The 6,332-nt window shown below is 37.8% G+C and overlaps 1 pseudogene across 1 annotated transcript; it reads left to right on the plus strand.

Annotated features, from left to right (window-relative positions):
- Positions 1 to 312: 312 nt before the first annotated feature.
- On the plus strand, positions 313 to 5,677 carry LOC143532663 (cation/calcium exchanger 5 pseudogene; annotated as a pseudogene). Its single transcript, XR_013135221.1, has 3 exons — positions 313 to 664; positions 864 to 1,333; positions 4,834 to 5,677. The product of XR_013135221.1 is annotated as a cation/calcium exchanger 5 pseudogene (transcript).
- The last annotated feature ends 655 nt before the right edge of the window (positions 5,678 to 6,332 follow it).

Consider the following 6,332-nt stretch of genomic DNA (forward strand, 5'->3'; position numbering starts at 1 on the left):
TTTTTTTACTTTATTTAGTTTACTACTAAAAAGTTATATATATATATATAATAATACGAAATGTTTAAAATATTTATTAATTGTTTTAATTAGATAGTTTTGGCTTTCAACATTGAACAATCATGATGCTAGTTAGTAAAAAATTAAACAATTAGATAATGTTTTTGTTTATTTTAGTAGTTGATTAAACAAAATAAAAACGCGTATACACACACTAGAGACTAGACTATAGATCAGTAATAAAATAAATCTCACACTCCAAAGTCCGATCACCGGAATAACAATAATACCACCAACACCATTGGTAATGGCATGGCCTCCACCACCACCATCTTCCTCCTCCTCCTCACCACCTTAATCTCATTCTCCCTCCTCCACTCTCCCAACCACCGCCGTTCCCTCCTCACCACCACCACAAACTGCTCACTCTTCAATCACAATAATAATAATAATAATAATAATATCGTCAACTACCTGTCCATCCACCAGTGCCACCTCCACCAACACAAACCATTATCCATCCCACTCCTGAGCCTCACCCTCCTCCTCCACTTCTACATCCTCGTCATCACCGCCCAATCCCACTTCTCCACCATCGTCACCACCCTCTCCCGCCACCTCGACTTAACCCCTTCCATGGGCGCCGTTACCCTCTTAGCCCTCGGTAATTATGTTAACACTAGAGTAATTATTATTTTTATAATATAATTACTCTATCTAGTTATTTGTATATGAAGTATGTTAATTTTATTTGTACTGGATCCGACTATTTGATTGTATTTATCTCATTATACTTCTATTCTATATATAGTTGATTAATAATACATAACACCTTACGTTGTGGGGTTTTCATTATTCTACAGGTAACGGCGCCCCGGATGTGTTTGCCTCTATCTCTGCCGTCGGAGCCGGCAACGCCCGGACCGGGTTCGGCGCGATACTGTCGGCCGGGACGTTTGTGTCGGCTTTGGTTGTCGGGTTTGTGGCGATCTACGCGGCACCCTTCACGGTGTCACCTGCGATGTTTGTGAGGGATGTGTTGTTTTATTTGACGGCGGGGTTGTTTCTGTTTTATGTTTATTTGAGTGGGGAGATTTATTTGTGGCAGGCGGTTGGGTTTGTGGCGTTTTATGTGTTTTTTGTCGGGTTTGTGTTTTGGATGGATTTGAAGGTGGAGAGTGGTGGGAAGTTGAAGCGTGGAGGGAGTGAAGTTGCGGGTGCGAGTGTGTATGATGTTGAAGATTGTAAAGTTTCGGTTGATGAGAATGGGAGTGGGATGATGGATTTTAATAAACAGCAGACGGGGTTTGGGATTCGACGAGCTTTTGATAAGGTATGTTTACTGTTAATCTGATGTTTTGATTTGCAGCAATTAGAATTTTGGTGCAGAGGTAGTTATGTAGATATTATGATAGCTATACTTGATAACTGGAAGCTGTTCATTGATTTCCCAGTTGTTTAATGTGTTCTTTTGTGATGATTTCTCTGGTGAATTGGAGGAGTAGATCTGTAAGCTAGTGGTGCTGTGCTTGCATTTATGTCTCGTGTTACTTTAGTTTATCTGAATTTGTGTTTTGAGTTAATAGAACTACATGCTGCAATGCTTGAATGATTAGGAACACGACAAAAGTGTAGAGTTGGTTGATGATATCATGATAAGAAAGCTTTTTGATGTCATTGAAATTCTTGGTTCCTTGGGTTAGAAACATTGATGACATAAAGCAACAAAATTTATCATTTGTGCTTTAGTGGGTCGCTGTTAAGTGTATAGGATGATCGAGTTTAGGCTTGACAAACTGGGTGGGTCAGGTGGGCTTGGGTTACCGGTCAAAACGAGTTTGGGTCAAGCCAGTCAATACAGAATGTTTAAAAAAGTGTCAGCTTGGTTCAGTTCAACAATCCTGCCATAAAAAGCTAGGAAAATCCACTTCAAAGGCTTATCCTTGAGCCAATAATCCTGCCAAAAAGGAATTTAATTACCATTATCCAAATACCCAATTAATTATTCAACATCACCAGAATATGAATGTTCAAAGTGTTATAGTCTTTTTCCACTTTGCAATAATGTGCTATTTTGGGGTGATTTTCTTGGTTAATTGGAGGATTAGATCTGTAAGTTAGTGGTTCCTACTTGCATTTATGTCTCATATCTCTAAATTTGTGTTTTGAACACTAAACTCGTTGAATCATATAAGTACATGCTGCAATGCTTGAGGACTAGGAACACGACAAAAACGTAGAGTTGGTTGACGATATCATGATAGGAAAGCTTTTTGATGTCATGTGATAGGAAATCAGAGTAGATAGAGTTACAGAAACACTACTTGATCAATCTGTAAGGCCGCCCATGGTTAATACCAGATACAGATTCGCTACTAACATTAACAGTAGGATCCATAAAACACCATTCAAATTGCCAAAATTTAAATTAGCAATGGAGAATCTGGTTACTCATGTAAGAGAGAAAACACAGAAATAAATATAACCTGAAACACACAATATCCAAAGTGAGTTACTTTACATAGGAGAATTACATGACTGAAAACTGCTATAAAACATGAGCTAACTACCCTTGACCACTACTAATAAAAAACCAAATTTAAATGCAAAAAACAACCAATAAATGTGAAAAAATTAGATTGTAGAATTGAAAATAAAAATGGAAATAAAGCAGAATGTTTGAGTCTTCATGCTGCACGTGGTTGTGGCTGTAATCCAATTCTTATTTTGCATGGAAATTGACATCACCCAATATACTATAATATACCCTTGGAAGGTCTGATGAAATACTAAGGCTCGGTATTACTGTCGCTAACAATGGGACTGAATATATAATACCATGGATATTGTTGGTTCCTTGATTAGAAACGTTGATTACATAAAGCAACAAAATTCATGATTTGTGTTATAGTGGGCCACTGTTAAGTGTATAGAATGATCGTGTTTACTGTTTAGGCCTGACAAGCTGGTCGGGTTTGGGTTAAGCAAATTGAGTTCGGGTCAATGCGGATTGGTTTAAAAAAGTGTTAATTTCCTTCTGGTCAAAACAGGTTTTGCCCAAAATGGAGTCCAGTTTAGAAAAAAGTACCAAAGGTTTTTTTTTTAAATAATTTTTAAAAATGAGCTGTTTGTACAAAACAGTGTGGTTGTCCAGTCAATACTTGTGACATGTTACATGCCTCAAGTTCTATTTTTCTTTTCCGAACGGTGACGAAATATTATTCATAAATAGATTGATCTAGCAAGTTTCTAGAAGCACCATACATAACACCAAGTTTTGTTACATAGTACAATTGCAACAACAAAAGATATCAACCAAATTTCATCACCAACTCTCCCCAAAGAGACCAATCTACACTATAAGAATTCGATTTGTTCTTGATCAACCAACTCTTCTTCTTCCGCTTCACAACAAATGCAAATTCGTGAAGTCATATTTAAACCCCTGTTTTCCAAAGCATCCTTTGTTGGTAATCTTCTCATAGCTACTCTCAACCCAAGAAAGTTGACCTTTTTTGGGACCCAATTTGGCCAAGAATGTATGTATCTTATCTCATATATCTTGACCTGAAAATGAATTGAACTGAACTCCCCCCTAATGGAGATCAAGATGCACATCATTACGTTCTAGTTCCTAAACAACCTACCTCACAGAAAAAAATCTCTATAGCTGTATATGTTTATGTTGTTCTTCAACTCTTTCCGTTGATATGATTAGAATGTTTGGGGATTTCATTGAGACCATCTTCATGCAACCAGTTGAACCCATGAACCAGTCACTCTTTGCTCAGGTTGTGGCTCGAACACTCGATCTCCTTCCATGGTTGGTGTGGGGGTTGAGTAGTTGACAGAATGATGGAAAATCGAAATACTAAACAATGGTGGGCGTGTTGGTGGTGGCAGTGACGGTGGCGGGGAAGTGTTGGTGTTGTTGGTTGCTGCTTGGGGGAGTGTCGTGGTGGCGCTGGTGGTGAGCACGTTGGTGGCAGCGGCGCCGACAACAACAATTAGGTGAAGACAAACAATGGTTATGGGTGATGCCAACCCATTTGGCCCCCTTTTTTAAGTTAACAAGCATTATTATAATTTTCCATTTTGGCCCGTTGACTAATTTGTGTAGACCCAATTTGATCCATTGACTAGTTTAAGGTGACTAGGTTAACCTGTTGACTAATTTGAGGTGACTAAATTGAATCCATACCCATAAACAATTTAGTTTTGCCCAACTTAACCTGTTATTTGAACAATGGGTCATGATTACCACCTATAATCGTGTTGTATGCTTCTACTTGATAATATAAATCCAGAATTGTGCTACTAGGTCTGCAAATAGCTGTTGCACACCTTGAATAAGCTCTTATGTTAAGATGCGTGAATTAATTTGCCAAATTGTTTGACAAAATGATAATTGGACTATTGGAGTATATACGGAACAAGATACATACAATCGACCAATCTATTTTCTGATATACTTGTACACATATACACTTAGATTTGTGCACCCATATGCACACATCCGTGTATGTATAATTAGATTTATTTACTTTTTGGGCATATATGCATGTGTATAAATATGTAGGTAGATACATAAGCATACGTATGGATACATATATTTTTAGATACAAGCATATTCACTTGTGTTTGTGTGGTTATATATGTATAATGTATTAGACGACCGAATATATATTTATGTATCAACACACACATGGAGGCATGTATACGCACGTAGAAATGTTTAGTGCATTACATATATTTAAATATGTACACATGTGTTCGTTTTTTTCTGTGCATACATATAAAAGCTAATCACTATATTTTTCTTTCTTGTTATAGATATCAAAAACTTGGGAAGTACCAGTCTCGATAATGTTAAAGCTCACGGTCCCACAATCGTCACCATCCGAGTGGAACCGATTTTATCGATCAGCCAATATCGCCTTATGCCCGATTCTCCTTATGTACTCATGCAAATCATTTATCCCTCTAAATCACCCCATTGTTTTCCTTCTTCCAAACATCCATATTCCTCTATGGTTACTAGTTCTATTTGCCAGCTCATCATTTGCGCTCGTCCATTATGTACTTGAAAAAAAACCCCCGAAAACCGAGCAAATGCCAGTCATCCTTTTAGGGTTTATCATGAGTGTTTTCTGGATTTCCACAATGGCGGGAGAGCTTTTAAACTGTCTTGCAGCACTCGGGTCACTTCTCGACGTGCCACCGTCACTGCTCGGGTTAACCGTGTTGGCTTGGGGGAACTCGGTGGGTGACCTTGTAGCTGATGTGGCGGTGGCTAAAGCAGGTCAACCGGCTATGGCCATGGCTGGGTGTTTTGCTGGACCCATGTTTAATATGCTGTTTGGGCTTGGGACCGCTTTGGGCATTCAAACAGCTCATGTCTACCCGGAAGCTTATGAGCTGCATTTTCATGTGAGTATTGTGGTGGCGTTTGTGTTCTTGATTTTGAGCTTAATGGGGACGTTGTTGGTTGTAACATGGTGCAGATTCCGTGTGCCTAGATTTTGGGGGTTTTGTCTAGTGGGTTTGTATGTGTTCTTCATTGTAATAAGCCTGATAATTGCAAAGCTCCAGTTCTGATTGTTAGGTCTTATTCTTGTTAAACGCGTCGTTGATCGCGTATTATTTAAAATTGTTGCAAGTTAGTTTTTGTGTTGTATTTGGCTAGTTTGCCTGATGGGTGACTTGAGAAATTATATATACACACACATAGGCCCGGCTCTGAGAAGGCAAAACAAATTTGGGGCCAAAAGCGAAAAATATTTTGGGCCTCAAGTAAAATAAGTATTTTGTTGACTTTAAACAATTTAACTTTTAAATGGGCATACTTGGTTATGATTTGGGTTGTATAAAAAAACATTTGTATAAAAATAGGACCCATTTGTATAAAAAAAACATGTCTCAAATGAGACTAGAATCTACAATCCTTTGGTTGGGAGTCATACTCATTTGCCACTAAGCCAAACTAGTTGCTATGTAATTGAGCTTAAACATTAAATATATATATTAGTTTTTATAAAAATACATATAAATTTTTTTTATAAAAAAACTTCGGGCCTAACAGGGTGTCGAGCCGGGGGCCATCGACCACCCAACCCTCCCTAAAGGCCGACCCTGTGCCACTATGCCACATCGAATCCTTTTGTGATCTTGCATGAAGGAAAACATTGCAAACAAAAACCTATTCATACTAATGGTACTACTTTTAACTTTAAAATCCAAAACAAATTGATTTTAATTTTAAACTAAAATGGTATTTACATTGTAACTACATAAAAAAAAAAGCATGTTGAACTGTTTTATTACTATTTGTT

This window comes from Bidens hawaiensis, unplaced genomic scaffold, assembly GCF_021521415.1.
Source record: "Bidens hawaiensis isolate Kalapana, Puna unplaced genomic scaffold, B.hawaiensis_p1.1 tig00009540_1, whole genome shotgun sequence".
NCBI classification, from domain to species: domain Eukaryota; kingdom Viridiplantae; phylum Streptophyta; class Magnoliopsida; order Asterales; family Asteraceae; genus Bidens; species Bidens hawaiensis.